At 38.6% G+C, this 17,820-nt stretch overlaps 1 pseudogene; it reads left to right on the top strand.

Annotated features, from left to right (window-relative positions):
* The first annotated feature begins 1,654 nt into the window (after nucleotides 1-1,654).
* Nucleotides 1,655-5,684, top strand: LOC127964332 (uncharacterized; annotated as a pseudogene).
* Nucleotides 5,685-17,820: the final 12,136 nt, after the last annotated feature.

Below are 17,820 nucleotides of genomic sequence, written 5' to 3'. Positions count from 1 at the left end.
AGCGTCTGGAGCATGTCGTCCTGTCAGTACGAGAGGAACCTGTGCAGCTGGACACTCCACCTGTACATGAGGAAAATAGCCTTGATTCTGATGTTGAGATTGAAAGAGGTTTTAAGAGGTTTTCCTACAGTAATTCCCTGTTGCTGGCCTAGAGTGCTGTTTGTGTTGCCCCTTTTTTTTCTTCTTTAATCTAAGTGACTGGGCTAGGATTTTTTGTGCTTGCATCATGTAAGCCAACTTTCCATATAACCAGCTGTTTCTCCACTAACATCTGCTGTGGTCAGACAAGGTTTATATTGATGAAAGATAACTGAATAAGTCGATCCCCTAAAGGTCTACTTTAGGCACTGTTCCTGTGGCTCAGTGGAAGAGGTCATGGGTTAAATTCCCAGGGGACACACATACTGATTAAAAATATATATATATATAGCATGAATACACTGTAAGTTTCTTTGGATAAAAGTCTCTGATAAATGTTATTGTTATAGTGGCCATCTTTTATACAACTGGAAACCCAGGCCTGGTCCTCTCTCGTCCTTCACTGTCGTCGCTCCAGTTTTATTCCTTCCATCTCTCATGGGACTCGAGACCGGTGGGTAGAGTAGATTTCACTCATCTCCAATCAGTCACAAATACTAATAAATATGACAAAACCACATAACAACATAAAAAGTAAATATACAAAATTAAAAGCCAATTAAAAATAATATATATTTATATAAATAATATTAAAATAATGCTTATTATATATAGTAACTACAATGTTTCAGAGCTTATTTTAAAGTGTTAAAAGGAAAAATGGACATTTATAATATATAGTCTCATATTCGAACCTGAACCCTGTGTTCAGACACAGCCCTAGTCTATTACTGATTAGTAATGATGAGTTCCTGCCCACAGAGACATTTTTATGTTTACTTACTGTGAAAAATAACACTTTGAATTAACCCATGTTTGCCATTGTTGTTGGCTCTCATAGTTTGTTCTGGCTCCACTCGCTCTTTGTAGATAGGAAGGACGTGGGTGAAATCACCCAGAGTTGGATGGTGAGGAAGCATTTGAACTCTGTGACTGGCTAAACAAAGCCAGTTTGATGACAGTAACGTCTTATTTAAGCCAACACAGCCTTCACCTCTTGAGAAACAGCAGCATAATGATGGGCTTAGACCTGCTGCTATAGTTCTTCTTTCTCATTAGAAACCTGATCTTTCTGTCCTCACTTCTCTTAAATGTGCTTCTCTAGACCTGTTTGTGTTTTGCATGCATCTCTAGCATGAAGCTTGTGGTTATACTCAAAGATTCTTTAATCATTTATGATGATATTAGTTACCTGCTTGTTATCATTGACGTGTTTGTAAGGCAGCACTGTATTGATTTTCTTCAATCATTCTGCTCAGAGTTTATTCTAAGTTTCTAATATCGAGCATTAAACTGCAGTTCTTTTAAGTTTCAACCTACAGACACCTTTATCATGTATTTTTCTATATTAGTTTTAGGAATAATGTTTATTAATAATAATAAATATTATTTATCAAGTTTTATACTTTCAAAGTTAGGTGTGCTGTTTGTCTTTTTTTAGTTTTTGTAATTAGGGCTTCACAATTATTTAAATTAATAATCAGGATTGCGTTACAGGTGCAGCCATGAATTAATCATGACGTGTCAGTTACAGCATTCCATTTAACTCTACACACGTTGCATCAAAATGTATTTTTTTGAAGATGCTGAACATTTTAACATGCCTGCTGTGCAAATGCAATGGGGAATCAGATTTAATGTTCAAAAGTTTGGGGTCGATAAGATGTTTTTCAAAACATTTAAAAGTATTTTTTGTTCACCAAGGCTGCTTTTATTTGATGAAAAATACATAAATGTAATATTGTGAAATTTTATTCCAATTTAAAATAACTGCTTTCTACTTGAATATATTTTTAATTGTGATTTATTCCTGTGATGCAAGGTTGAAGTTTTGATAAAAAAGAAACTTACTATCATTAATGTCAAAGACATTTATGCTGCCTAATAACTTTAATTGGAAACCATGATACTTTTTTAAAATTGTGGAGCCCTATTTATTTTATTTTATTTTAATTTTGTTATTTTTTAATAAATGTTTTAGGACTGAAATTATAGAATTTAAATAATATGACAACGGCATTGACATCTTCATAATATTTGCCTGCCGATTTTCAATCAATCTTCCTTCTTAAAGGGTTCATCAGATGCAACATGCTCTTTTACATGTTGTTTGAACCGAAATGTGTATTGGCAGTGTGTGTACACAAATAGCCTATAATGGTAAAAATCCACCCAGTGTTGGTTTTTTTTTCTTCTTTAATCTCATTACATCATTTCTCCTTTCTCAAATCGAGCCTATCTCAGATTCCTGTTTGTGTGACATCACATAGACCAAAGCCCCTCCCACGACTGTTGATTGACACTAGTGTTTTACCTTAGACCCGCCCTGAGTGACTGTCATCAGTCCTCCATTGTTTCACCACCGGGGCAGATGTAGACAAGAATGACTCCTAAGTGATTGAGGAGTTCTGTTGTTGATGTAATAATGAACATAGCAGTCATAATTTACTCCTGACATCTGAGCCGCTGAAGACGGAGTGGATTGCGTTTGTTTCTGAAGGGAATGCACCCCGATCTGCCTAAATATGTTTATGTTAGTGCGAATCATTTGTGATCCAGCCTCACCTACAGAAGAAGTGAGTGTTTCCTAATCGCCTTTCCTAATAATGTGCTAGTTAGCAAGTTTCACAATGAATGAACAAAGTTTTCCATCTCTCAGAGAGCGGCTCGGAAGAGAGGGGCGGGGTCAGCACAGCTCATTTGCATTTAAAGTGACTTGCAAGGAAACAGCTTGCTGTAAACAGTGCTGTTTTTGACTGGTGTTGTTTTACTCTACCATTGTAGGGTTGGGTCAACAGACGATGCCATCATTCATCGCCGATGGCTGATAGACATCATGATGCCCCCCGCCCCTTTAAGAATGCACAAGCGCTTTTGTTTCACTATCACTTTCGACATTCGCTATCACACGTACTCTATTTATATGATGTAGTGGTAGTACTTACCACACATTTTACAAGATTATATGTTTGTCAGTGGTACTTAAGATTTGCAAATCATTCCCCATCGTCCTCAGTCATCTCTCTGTTACACCGTGTCTACACCGGACGTGACAGTTGTCATGTGAGTCTGCACCGCATCAGCTAAAGACTGTCTAGATCATTGGTTCTATAGTATGATTTTGTCACACTGCTTGCATCCGATGTAGATGGGGTGTTGTTTTCCCTTATAAGGATTTATGCTTCGGGCACACCTCTCCCAATCCCATATTTCATTTATACCAAAAGCTGAAACAAACATACATATAACTTTAACACTATAATTTCTTTGCTGCATTACAAGTGCTGGTATTTCTTAAAAGAATATCTAGTTATATAAAATGACCTTAAGTCATTCTTATTCTTACTGTTTGTGACACAGCCTGTGAGCTCTCGGAGGCACTGAGGAATCTGATGCTGAAACTCTCCTCTGATCATCTCTCTGAAGATGGCAAGGTAACGCACCCCTTCAGCATCTCATCAAACTGATGCAAGACCATGTTCAATGGATTCGCCACAGACACGAATGCTGCATGCACTTGATATTTGATGTTTGTGGAGGGTGAATGACCTGAGGAGTGTTATGCCACATTATGTTTTAAATAAGAAAGGTACGTGTCATTGTGACAGTCTGGGTCTCCACTTTTAACCAGACGGTTGATTACAAGGCCATGTTGATTTGATCAACAGTAAAAAGTGGAAATGTGAAATGCTTTCAGTGCTTGTACATTTGGTCTCCTGTTTTCCAGTTTTCAACTATGTGAGCTACTTCATTGGTGGTGAGGTGTTCACACCGCAGGATATTGAAAACGGAGTGCTTAGAGGAAATAGAAAAGGTGTGGCACAACTCATGAGGCCCTTTTCCAGGAACGACCCTCGGCTGCAGGTATCCCAAAAAGAAGATATTCTACTCTGTGTATATATTATATAATACATTTTTAACGGGCAGCTATGGTTCTATGAAGAATCTTTAACATTTATGGAATGCTTCTTGTTCCATTGTTGTACGATTTCTTCACACTAAGAAAAAACAGTTATTTTAAAAATGTGTGTGTGTTTGTGTGTGAGAATGACACATTAAACAGATCAAAAATAACAGTAAAGACATGTAAAAATGTTACAAAATATTTCTGTTTTCAAATAAATGCTGTTGTTTTCAACTTTCTTTTCATCAAAAACTCATGAAACAATTATGACAGAACAACTGTTTTCAAGATTGATAATAATATGTTTCTTGAGCACCAAATCAGCATATACGAATGATTTCTGAAGGATCATGTGAATTATTATTACAATTTTACACAACTATTTTCTACCTTAGAATATTTAATTTATTCATGTGATGCAAAGCTGATTACTACTTTTTGAGCAAAAGAGACTGCTTTCAAAAACGTAAAACAATCTCACTAACCCCAAACTTTTGAACGGTAGTGTACTGAAATTTTGGAGGTACTTAAGACCAAAAAAAAAAAGACTGAGAAACACTGGAGTTAAAGTTATCTGTGAATGCTATTAACATTAGTAATGAGTGTCTTCATCCATTAGGTGGCACTTCCTGATGTTGAGACTCTCATTCCTTTTGCACTGAACTGTGGTGCAAAGGGCTGCCCTCCAGTTAAGACATACTGTACACACCACAGGTTAATACCCAAAATATTCTCATTTACAATATCTATAAATGCATACATTCTCTCTGACAGTGTAAAGCATATTCTGTGTTTCCTGCATGAGTCACTTCAGGACATTGATAGTTGCGTGCTGCAGCAGAAGTGTTCCTGGAGAATGACGACAGCTGCGTGATTGACAGCGTGGGACGAGAAGTGAAACTCAGCCAGATCTTTAAGTGCTACAAGGCAGATTTTGGAGGCACTGATGACAAGGTATTACTAAAATATATCATCACTCTCGAATCATGCACATGGAAGATGACCTTGTGGTTTGCATTTAAAGCAATAGTTCACCCAGAAATAAATAATTCACTCACGTGTATGTTTTTTTTTCTTTTTTTCTGTGTAACACACAAGGAGATATTTAGCAGAATGTCCAAGCTGCTCTTTTCCATAAAATGCAAGTGGTTGCTGGTTCTGTCTTTAAACATACCCAGTCATTAATGTTTTCTTTTTCAGCTGCTGATCTGGGTGTTTGACCATATGGGAGCATCCCAGAAGAAGAGGACTCTACAGGCTCCGCTGTCAGAAGGAAATGTCAAAGTGAGCTATCTGCCCTATGACTGCTCTATAAACAGCACAGACTGAACTAAACCACATTCTTTCAATCACTGACTTATTGTGGGTTTTGTGAGACAACTGATTCAAAACAGAACTGTACCCTGAAACTATGCATTTGGATCCCTTTACCTTGTTCTTCCACCTCCCAAAGGGCAATGTGATACTGTAGCCCAATATTTCTCACACCATTTTATACCTATAATTGTATTGCAGTGTTTTGCACTGATTATTATGCAATTACATGTTTTATTCTCATGCAGTGAGTCTTTAATTTATCTGCATTATTATGTGAATTGTAATGTGTCAAATTCTTTATTATTATTTATTTATTTAATACATAGTTTTGAACAACACTATAAAAAAAAAAAATAAAAAAAAATATATATATATATATATATATATATATATATATATATATATATATATATATATATTAGGGGTGTAACGGTTCACAAAATTCACGGTTCGGTTCGATACGATACACTGATGTCACGGTTCGGTTCGGTTCGGTTCGATACGTTTTAGATACAGCAAAATGTAAAAACATCTCAACTTTTCAGAATGCCGCAAGCGCACCGCGGGTCATGTGACAAGAACTAACCAATCAGCTTCATCCTTTCCCGTAACAACGTTGAGAGCTCAGCCAAGATGAAGGATCAGCTGATCATAGTTGTATATGGATTGCAATTTTGAAATAAATTTAGTAGCAGCGCTACTGCAAGCGATTTTTAGAGCTGCAAATCCATTTATCCTTCGCTGAAATTTCCGCGTCTCATGGAGAGAGAGCACGTCATTGTTGCTTAGCAAAGACAGACGCCTCATGAGCGCTTCTGCCCAAGCGCTTTGGAAAGGAGGAGAAAGACGTGCTTAGCGTTTTCCATGCGTTTTTAGGAGCGATATGTGAACGGCCCCTAAGGCGCTCGCTCACTCAGCACGCGCTGAAGGCTCGTTGCAAAATGTCGAATGCCTTTAACAGACCAGAAATATAAGATCCTAAAATAACCAACAGGTCTGGTGTTTGGGTTGGATTCCCTGTAAGCTATAGTTTCTAAATGCTGCAGGGATAGTTTGCTGCGTGCATGTTTCTCCTTTTTTTCGTCTTTTCCCAGATATATATATATATATATATATATATATATATATATATATATATATATATATATATATATATATATATATCCCAGATATTCCCGCTGGTGTTTTTTTTTTTTTTTTTATTCCCGCTGGTGTACCCTGTCATGTTGCAGATGCGACATACCGTTGTTTTTTTATCCACCACTCTCTTGCCATCACCATTATAGCTTAAAGGGAATCCAAAGTGCACCCAAACACCAGACCTGTTGGTTATTGGAGGATCTTCTCATTTCTAGTCTGTTAAACGCATTGGCTATTTTGCAACGAGCCTTCAGCGCGTGCTGAGTGAGCGAGCGCCTGCTGAGTAGCCTAACATAAACATATAAGATGGTGTTTTTTTCTTCTTCGGGAGTGTCAGGGGCGTTGCCTGTTACGTTGTTTGGGTTATTGGGCTACCTTGTTGAACGCATATCATTATATTTCTCTCTCTCTCTTTTTTTTTTTTTCAAATATAATTAATTACTCCAACGAACCGTTCGGTATACATAATGCGTACCGCGTACCGAACCGAAAGCGTCGTACCGAACGGTTCAATACGAATACGCGTATCGTTACACCCCTAATATATATATATATATATATATATATATATATATATATATATATATATATATATATTTTTTTTTTTTTTTTTAACATGAATATTTCAATATTTGAAAAATTTGCACGGATGCTTCAAGAATAGTTTTTAAGAGGAATTAAAATAAATCTTATTGTGAAAATAAAATAAATGTCTAAATCCATAGAAACACATATAATAATACATTTGAAATATATAATGAACAGTTCACCAAAAAAATATACAGTATATATATGACCCAATATATCACTCTATACTTTTTTTTATTTTTTATTATTAAACAAAAAGTGGATGGCAATTAATTTATACTCTACCACAAAGGGAAAAAAGCATCATAAAAGTATACAATATGACTTTTAAGCTATATTTCGATTCTTAAGAGAGTTATTTGATAGCTTTATATGATGATTAGATTAAAATTATTCACTTAATTTGCTGTGCATGCACTGTTTCAGAGTTCACTGTTTTATGTCTAGACATGTTTTTCTCAAAAGATCTTTAGGGAAACACGTAGGACTATTTTAAGTTTGATTAGATTAGTTTGTGCATCTTTCATGCTGTCTGTTGTACTGTGGACTCTCAGTCTGTCTGAATGATGGATGTCTTCAGCAGGGAAGCGAGGAGCGCACATATCAGTTCATCAGAATGACACCAGCCAGTAGCATATAATACTTTTTGTAATACATGATGTTATTCGATCAATTATTGAAAGGGCGTCAGGGCTGATGGAATCTCATAACTGGTTTCTCATAAACACGGCCTGTTTCATATGATGCAGCACAGTGCCTGATTTGATCAAGGGTTAACAAGAATTCCCATAATATTTTTTAAAGAAAATGAGAATCCAGACTGAAACTTTCTGAAAATCAATTCCCCGTCTGCCTTGCTGTAGGCAGAGAAAATCCTCCAGAACTCAGATACCTTTTTTTTATTTGAATCTGTGAGCAACATAGATGCTGTTTTAATAGATGTTGATTTTTCTATAGGCATGTCATTTAATAGTAATGCATGTGTTACTATAGAATAGTGGGATGAGATGCACAAGTAAATTGAGGTTCAGTGCTTCCTGTTTCAGCCAGTGCCTTTTCACCTCTGCATGGGACTGATATAGTCATATTCCTTCACTCGACCGCACATCCCATTGCTTCAGGAAATCAGTTCATTTGAAAGTTCATCTGCAAGCAGAGAGACTGCTGAATCAGAGCTCACCCATGAGAAGGTCCCAGAGTTACCTCATCCTTTTCTCTTTTGCTGTAAGGAAGGATATCAAAGCAATGCAGTGAACCTTAACTAAATGTCAAGACTGGACTGATTCTTATGCATGGATTATTTTTATGATGTAGAGCAATACTGCACTGTCTTTTCTAAATAAAAGACAATGATCAAATGTGAAGAAATAAAATATGACATTTCATGTGCTCTTGTTTTTGTGGAGATGAAAAGCAGGTGCCAGATTCTAGCAAATGTAAATAATAAAATGTATCTTAGCATTATGCATGGTTACTGCAGAAATTTAGTGAAGTCATATTTAAAGGAAAGAGAAAATGCTTTTCATATCTTTTGTTTTTTAAGTCAAAGGCTAGCTCCAAATGAAGCTGTATTTTGCAGAAAATGTATCCGTCCCTTGGTTGTAGTAACCAAATTAGACAGATGTAACATGAACAGGTTGAATTGTGCCAAACACATACATTATGCATTCAATTTTTGACTGCTGAAAGCATGAAACCATTGAAATTTAAGTCATTTAGAAACCAAATTACATGCAAAACATTTTTTGCATGTAGTTTTGTCTATGAAGTTCGTGGTAATATTAATACATTTAGTTTGTTTGCTTTGTACAGAACCATTTTGGGTCGCTACTTGATGTCTAATGTACATTCTGGTTGAAAATCACTGACCTGTTGCAGTGTGTGTGATACTCAGGGGGAGGCACTGTTGCTTTATGTTCAATTTCACTAAAACATTGCACGTTTATAGATGTTTATGTATCTAATAATGATCACTGAGAAAGATAACTACTTTTTTAAATGTATATATTATGCAACCTTTTTTTATGGTGAAAATCTGAGTGAAAAGTGAAACTAACAGTTAACGTGACCTTTAGAATGTTTTAGTATTTTGTTTGTTTCTCTTTTGCTTCACTTCAGCTGCATGAACTCCTCAAGTTGATCATGTTTTCTGGTACAATTTAAGATGATCTAATGAAAATACTGTAAGCAAAAACATATGACTGTCTGTACAAAGGATTCATATGCAATGTCATTTTAGTTTAGTCTAAAATGAAAATGGCACTGTTACACCATCTTGCAGTCTTAATTTTGAACATTATTTGAGCTAATGTCTGTGAGATTGGCTAATTCTTCAGGCCACCAACCACAGCACTGTTGTTTCTCACGATACGCGTCGATTGGCACAGCATATTAACCGCAGTTGATGAGCTCGCTTTGCCACATTGCACGCACAGACATGCTAAATAAAACCAGAAGATTTAAATACCAGTTGTTGTCAAATGAGCAGAAGTCTCTACGACATAAAACAAAGATATTGTAGATAAATGAAGCCTTTGAAGAGCCACATCAGATTAGATCAGATCAGATCATTCAGATGTTACGAGTAATGCGTGGTAAAAGTTTTTTTGGAAAGTATTTTTACAATAATGTTGATGTAAACAAATGTATATGGCAGGCAAGAGTTTTGTCTTTAAAAAAAAATATTCAAAATGTCATTCATTCAAATGCCTAACAATAGAAAGTTATTGGGTTCAATGTGGATAAGCACAGGTGCAGACGTGCATAGCAATCTTGTGACATATAGGAAACTATTTTCTTTGCAGATAAGGGTAGAGTACATCTGTCTGAAAGTTTAATATGCCATTTGTATTTTTAAGACTTAAATCAGATCATTTTGTTTGGTGAAAAACCAAGGTGGTCTTATATTATTAGACTTTGCATTTAAGCACATAGGCTTAATGGAAACCTGTTGTTTGGGTTGCTAATGTTGGCTGATTTTTAACAATTTGAACACAAGTTCAAAAATAGTTTTTGAATGAATGCTGAGGTGAGATAGAGAATCATTGGCTTGTCAAGCAAGTTTGTCTTTTGTTAACAAAGCACCAAGGTCTCCATTTTCTGAGAACTACTGAATAAATTCTGAGTAACGTGTGTTAAATGTGTTCTGTGCCAACACAATCTCATGGTAATTCATAACTAGCTATGTTAACTTTTGGCTTATTCATATTAATTCATTTAATGCCATTTGTAACTTTTTAAGTACAAGCTGCTTTTCTCTTCACAAGATGTTAATGGATGGACTGGATTCACGTGGTTAACTTGTGAATTACTGTCATTATGTTTTTATCAGCTGTTTATACTCTCATTCTGACGACACCCATTCACTGCAGAGGATCCACTGTTGAGCAAGTGATGTAATTCTACATTTCTCGAAATCTGTTCTGACGAAGAAACAAACTAATCTACATCTGGGATGACCTTAGGATGAGAATAGTTTTTCTCTGTTCATTTGACACTTTTTCCAATGTAAAATTAATGATAATGCAGCTACCTAAACACAAACTTGTCTTAACCAAACTGTTGTTAGAGTGCAGACCAGGTCTCACACGAAGACCAGTCACTGTTGTCTCTGCAGTACCCACTCAGTAAGATTTGGAGAACACTGGGAAAACATACCCATTCCATAGGAACAGGAACGTTGCGGAAGTCCCATCCAGGGAAACTTAGAGCTTAGAGCTTAGAGCTATACTGTGGAAGAATACACATATGAGATCCCGTCAGGGTCACTACATAGGGCACCCAGCTTTCTACCAGTTTACAAGAATACACAGAGTGAAGCATTTGCCCCAGATGCTCTGCCACGGCTGGCTGCCTAGGGGATGGAGGAGCTCGACAGGGTCTACAATATGGAACTCTCTGGTGCAAATATCACAAATTGGCTACTTTACATGCACCCAAATAATCCATTTGTAATCAGATTGACGGCTCAATAGGATTGAAAAACTTTCATATAACATCTTAATCAATCTAATTGAGCTCGATCCAAATGAAAATTCCATCGGATTGAAGTGGGTGGTTTATTCCTGTTCCAATACGATTGAGAATGCATGTAAACGCCCAAACAGATTGAACCACGAAACTGAAATAACTGCGCATGTGCAATGACGCAGAAATAACGTAATGACGTATGACGCACGGAAGGAGCAGCTCTTCCTTTTGAATAAAGAGTTGTATAAATATGTGCCCCATCATTATAAAACTCTCCTTTCTCTCTGTGAATTGGAGCAGGGCAACCTTGTTTTTGATACTCATCCACAGGCAACCTGTTTTGGGTGCGAGGAGGGGCTTTTTATTTTCTTTGCCTGATAAATATGAGCAGCAGAGCACAGCGGTTTATATGAATATTTATCCATAAATGAGTAAATATTAATTCTGATGTTAAAAACAAATAAAGAAATCATGTAGGAGAGTGGTTATTATGTCCAAATAGTGAGAAACTCAATATATATGTCACTATTTGAGCACTATTTGAGCAGTGTGCACAAAAAAAAAAATCTATTCCGATTTTTGTGGAAGGCAAAGTAAGCATTTAAATGCTCAGGTAAACTTGTTTTCCTCACTGGGTATATGACAATAAACACTTGGAATCCTTTTAATCCTTGAGGTCTCAGAGTTACCTGAGAGTCACTCGGCCCTAAATCTAGGCAAAATTTGTCAACTGAAAATGCTTGCATTTTCCTTACCCTCTGGATGGAGGCCGATGCAACCAGGAGCAGTCTTTATTGAAAGAAACTTCAGCTTGACTGACTACAGAGGCTCAAATGGGCCCTGTTGGAGTGCTCTGATCACCAGACTAAGGTCCTAAGAGTGTATAGCTTGAGGACGAGGAGGACTCAGCCTTCTTGTCCCAGTTCCGGGAACCAGGCCTAATTGGGCCAGTAGGGCACAATGAGCAGGAATTTCTCCTCATCCTCCCTGACTTTGCACAGTGTCTGTGCAAGAAGGCTCACTGGGGGAAACCCATACTTGCACAGGCCCTGAGGCCAGCTGTGGGCCAATGCGTCCATGATGAGTGTTCCCTCAGTCATGGAGTAAAGCAGCTTGCAGTGACAGGATCAACCTGTGAGCACCTCTGAAACGTCTCTAAATCAGGTGTACTGTCTGAGGATGGAGTCTCTATTCTTCCAGGAGCACAACTTGTGTCAAAACTAGTCGGCCGCACAGTTGATCAGACCCAGAATGCAAATGGCACAAAGTGATCTCAGATGCTTCTGACTCCAAAGGAGGAGATGGCGGGTAAATTTCCAGTTGATGTATGCAACGGTTGCTGTGTTGTCCATACGGATAAGTGCGTATAAGGGGGACTGCAAACAAAGTCTTCTGATAACTAAATCAGTCTTTTACAGAACTGTGGTGGATATATACATATATTACGAGGAGACACTGGTTACAAACAAAAGCAAATCACGATTAAAGTTTTCCATCGCTATGACGGATTCCCCCCGCCAACCACCAGATATTGGAGCTGACCCCCTCTACATCTTGATTCCAGCAACTCATTCACCTTGTATGCTGGTGATCCATCTACAGTATTGTTCAAAATAATAGCAGTACAATGTGACTAACCAGAATAATCAAGGTTTTTCGTATATTTTTTTATTGCTACGTGGCAAACAAGTTACCAGTAGGTTCAGTAGATTCTCAGAAAACAAATGAGACCCAGCATTCATGATATGCACGCTCTTAAGGCTGTGCAATTGGGCAATTAGTTGAATTAGTTGAAAGGGGTGTGTTCAAAAAAATAGCAGTGTGGCATTCAATCACTGAGGTCATCAATTTTGTGAAGAAACAGGTGTGAATCAGGTGGCCCCTATTTAAGGATGAAGCCAACACTTGTTGAACATGCATTTGAAAGCTGAGGAAAATGGGTCGTTCAAGACATTGTTCAAAAGAACAGCGTACTTTGATTAAAAAGTTGATTAGAGAGGGGAAAACCTATAAAGAGGTGCAAAAAATGATAGGCTGTTCAGCTAAAATGATCTCCAATGCCTTAAAATGGAGAGCAAAACCAGAGAGACGTGGAAGAAAACGGAAGACAACCATCAAAATGGATAGAAGAATAACCAGAATGGCAAAGGCTCAGCCAATGATCACCTCCAGGATGATCAAAGACAGTCTGGAGTTACCTGTAAGTACTGTGACAGTTAGAAGACGTCTGTGTGAAGCTAATCTATTTTCAAGAATCCCCCGCAAAGTCCCTCTGTTAAAAAAAAGGCATGTGCAGAAGAGGTTACAATTTGCCAAAGAACACATCAACTGGCCTAAAGAGAAATGGAGGAACATTTTGTGGACTGATGAGAGTAAAATTGTTCTTTTTGGGTCCAAGGGCCACAGGCAGTTTGTGAGACGACCCCCAAACTCTGAATTCAAGCCACAGTACACAGTGAAGACAGTGAAGCATGGACGTGCAAGCATCATGATATGGGCATGTTTCTCCTACTATGGTGTTGGGCCTATTTATCGCATACCAGGGATCATGGATCAGTTTGCATATGTTAAAATACTTGAAGAGGTCATGTTGCCCTATGCTGAAGAGGACATGCCCTTGAAATGGTTGTTTCAACAAGACAATGACCCAAAACACACTAGTAAACGGGCAAAGTCTTGGTTCCAAACCAACAAAATTAATGTTATGGAGTGGCCAGCCCAATCTCCAGACCTTAATCCAATTGAGAACTTGTGGGGTGATATCAAAAATGCTGTTTCTGAAGCAAAACCAAGAAATGTGAATGAATTGTGGAATGTTGTTAAATAATCATGGAGTGGAATAACAGCTGAGAGGTGCCACAAGTTGGTTGACTCCATGCCACACAGATGTCAAGCAGTTTTAAAAAACTGTGGTCATACAACTAAATATTAGTTTAGTGATTCACAGGATTGCTAAATCCCAGAAAAAAAAAATGTTTGTACAAAATAGTTTTGAGTTTGTACAGTCAAAGGTAGACACTGCTATTTTTTTGAACACACCCCTTTCAACTAATTGCCCAATTGCACAGCCTTAAGAGCGTGCATATCATGAATGCTGGGTCTTGTTTGTTTTCTGACAATCTACTGAACCTACTGGTAACTTGTTTGCCACGTAGCAATAAAAAATATACTAAAAACCTTGATTATTCTGGTTAGTCACATTGTACTGCTATTATTTTGAACAATACTGTATATCTAGCAGTGGCGGTGGCTCTTGGTTCTCAGCATTGGGGTCAGAAACCAGGAGCGAGACATAGAAGAAGGGTGAAATCCGGTAATTAGTAAAAAGCTTAATCTGGTACATGACCACATTAATCTGTTTATTTTAAATGGGAAAATATACCTTGGGCTGAGCTTCCTGCTCGGTAGCCACAGCTTGAGGTGCCTCGTAGAAAGCCAGGCTCGTTGTCGTGGTTGGTATGGAGGGTGTGGCAGACATCATCTGTTGGCCTGGAGCTCTTGGATGGCTCTTTGTATACGGATTTGCATCACTGCATCTGATCCAGTTATCAATTGAAGGTATAGATGAGGGTTCACCTGACCACGGGAACACGGGTGTTTGTATCCCAACATGCATTGGAAAGGGGTCATGCCAGTGGAGGAATGAGTTAGGGAGTTTTGAGCATACTCAGCCCATGGAAGGAATTCTGCCCACCGGTTCTGTTCACTACTACAATGAGTTCTGAGATACCTGCCAATCTTCTGGTTCAACCTTTCAACTTGGCCATTTATCTGTGGATGGTATCCTAATGTGAGACTTACACTGATGTCTAATTGCTTGCAGAAGGCTCTCTAAACCTGAAAGGTAAATTGGGTTCTTCTGTCCAAAACAATATCCTCAGGCAAACTATAAACTCTGAAAACATGGTGGAATAGTGCTTGAGCCGTTTCCATGGCTGTGGAGAGACCCCTGAGATGGTTCAAATGACAGGCTTTAGAGCAGGGATCCTCAAATCTGGCCCACGAGATCCACTTTCCTGCAGAGTTTATTCTAACCCTAATCAAACACACCTGAGCATGCCAATCAGTGTCTCCAGGATCATTAGAAAATCACAGGTAGGTGAATTTGATCAGGGATGGAGCTAAACTCTGCAGCAGATTGGCCCTCCAGGGCAAGATTTGAGGAACACTGGTTTAGAGAAACGATCAATAATTACTAGTATGGTGTTGAAACCATTGGAGAGTGGCAGGTCTATGACAAAGTCTATGGACAAGTGAGACCAAAGATGGTGAGGAATCGGTAATGGTCAGAGGAGACCAGAGGGTAGTTCCTTGAGCACAAGTATGGCAGGTCTGGACATAGGTTATCACATCTCAGGTCATCGATGGCCACCAGAAGGAGTTCTGTGAGAAATTCCAGGATGTCCTGAGCTCAGAGACGTGTGAACCCATTGGATGATGTAAACCTTGAGGCACAAAATGTTTGTTTGGGGAACTGTTTGTTGGTTGTGGTTCTTGCTAATGGATCTCTTCCATAATGTCCCATGCTACTGGAGCAATGATAACAGATGGTGGAAGAACAGATTCAGGTTTGACATTGTCTGTTGAAGGATCGTGATGTCTGGATAGAGCATCAACCTTACTGTTCTTGCTACCGGGTCTGTAGGTGACATTAAACTGGACACAAGTGAAGAATAAAGACCAACGGGCTTGATGTGAAATGGCATTTGGAACTCTTGATGTATTCCAGGTTTTTATGGTCTGTGATGACTTGGAATGGATTGACTGCTCCCTCAGGCCAATGCCTCCACTCTTCTATGGTTGCCTTCATGGATACAAGTTTTTTGTTGCCTATATCATAGTTGCACTCAGCTCCAATCCCGCAATCAGATGCATCAACTTTTAACATGAAGGGAAGGTTAGGATCAGGATGCTTGAGAATTGGGGCTGTGGCAAAACTGTTCTTGAGTTTGGTGAAAGCTTGGATAGCTTCTTCAGGCCATTTGGGTTTTGATGGTTTGCCTTTTAGCAGTGACGTTAGGGGGGATGCAATCAGACTATAGTTATGAATGAAGCATCTGTAGAAGTTCGCAAAGCTGAGAAATCTATGAAGTTCTTTGACTGTAGTGGGTTGAGGCCAGTCTGTGACTGCTCTGACTTGGAGTCATCCATCTTGACACCTTGATGACTGATGTTGTACCCAGGGAAGGACGTTTGCTTGACATAAAACTCAGATTGCTCTGCCTTGACATTTACAGTAGCTGGTTATTCAGCAGGCGGGAGAGTACTGTCTTGACATGTTGAATGTGTTCAGATTCAGACTTGGAGTAAATTAAGATGTCATCTGTGTATGCCACTACAAAGTTGTTCAGCATATCTCTAAACATTTCATTGATAAAAGACTGGAAGACTGCTAGAGCATTAGCAAGATGACAAGGTACTCATAGTGCCCCCTAGTGGTGAGGAAGGCAATCTTCCATTCATCACCTTCACGAATCCTGATTAGGTTGTATGCGCTTCTGAGGTCGAGCTTTGTACAGATCCTGGCCTCACTGGAACAACTCATCTCAATGCAGCGGTTTAAATAATATTTTTTTTCCACAAAAAAAAAAAAAAAAAAAAAAAACCTGGGGCAGCTGGTGAAGTGGAGGGATGGATAAATCCAGAGTTCATAGCCTCTTCTATGAACTCTTCCATGGCTTGTATCTCATTGCGTGATAGTGGGTAGATTTTACTTTTAGAAGGCATGGCATTGAGTAACAAGTCAATAGAGCAGTCCCATGGTTGATGAGTAACTGTGTTGCCTTGATTTTACTAAAAACTTCACTGAACTCCTCATAACAGGAGGGAATCTTAGTAGTTTGAGTAGTGTTTGGGCTTTCTATCCTTGTTGTCAAACAGGGCTTGATTATAGCAGATTGTATGCAGTGGGTTAGGCAGAATTTAGACCAGTGGGTAAGCTCACCATGATGCCAGGAAAAGATTGGGTTGTGAACAGATAACCAGGGGTAGCCAAGTGTAATTTAATATCTTTGAGAGTCAGTGATGTAGAAGGAAATGGCCTCTTGATGGAATAGTCCAATATGGAGTTGAAGCATCTGTGTTTGCTGGCTGATGCCATCTCCTATGGGTGTATTGTTATCACTGATCTTAATAGGTGTCACACAGGGTTGAGTGGGAATGTTGAATTTGTTAATGATGTCCTTGAGGTTGAGATTCAGGGCAGCTCCAGAGTTGATGAGCACTGTTAAATCAATGAAAGTACTTTCAGTAGCTAGCAGAATAGGAAGAGTCAATTATTTGGTTGGAAGAAGAGAAAATTGTTCAACACTCAACAGATAGTAATTTTGGTGTTCCTCCAGGCATTGTGTGGGCATCTTATGCTGTGGTGGCCTTTTTCACCGCAGTAGTAGCACAGATTGAGTTTACATCGTCGAGTTCTCTCCTCTTCAGTAAGTCTTGAGAAATTCAGTTGCATGGGCTCCTGTCTAGGCATTGACATGGGTAGAGGAACATGGCACAGCTGGTGTGTGGTAGGAACACTGGCCTGGGATGGTTGGACAAATTTTCTTTTGGGAGCATTCCTTGGGGGAGGTTATTGATCTTAATATCAAGAGTTATATATTCAGTAAATGAACAATTCTCACCCTTGCAAGCCAGCTCAGTCTGTAGATCGATGTTCAAGCTTTGTAGGAACAGGGCCTTTAAAGAGTCATTCCAGCCACTTTGAGCAGCAAGCGTTTAAAACTCGATACCATAATCTGCAGCAGTGTGGTTGCCTTGAG

This window comes from Carassius gibelio, chromosome B9, assembly GCF_023724105.1.
Source record: "Carassius gibelio isolate Cgi1373 ecotype wild population from Czech Republic chromosome B9, carGib1.2-hapl.c, whole genome shotgun sequence".
Lineage (NCBI taxonomy): Eukaryota > Metazoa > Chordata > Actinopteri > Cypriniformes > Cyprinidae > Carassius > Carassius gibelio.
The sequence above is the reverse complement of the archived record's forward strand: the minus strand, read 5'-3'. Positions and strand labels throughout refer to the sequence as shown.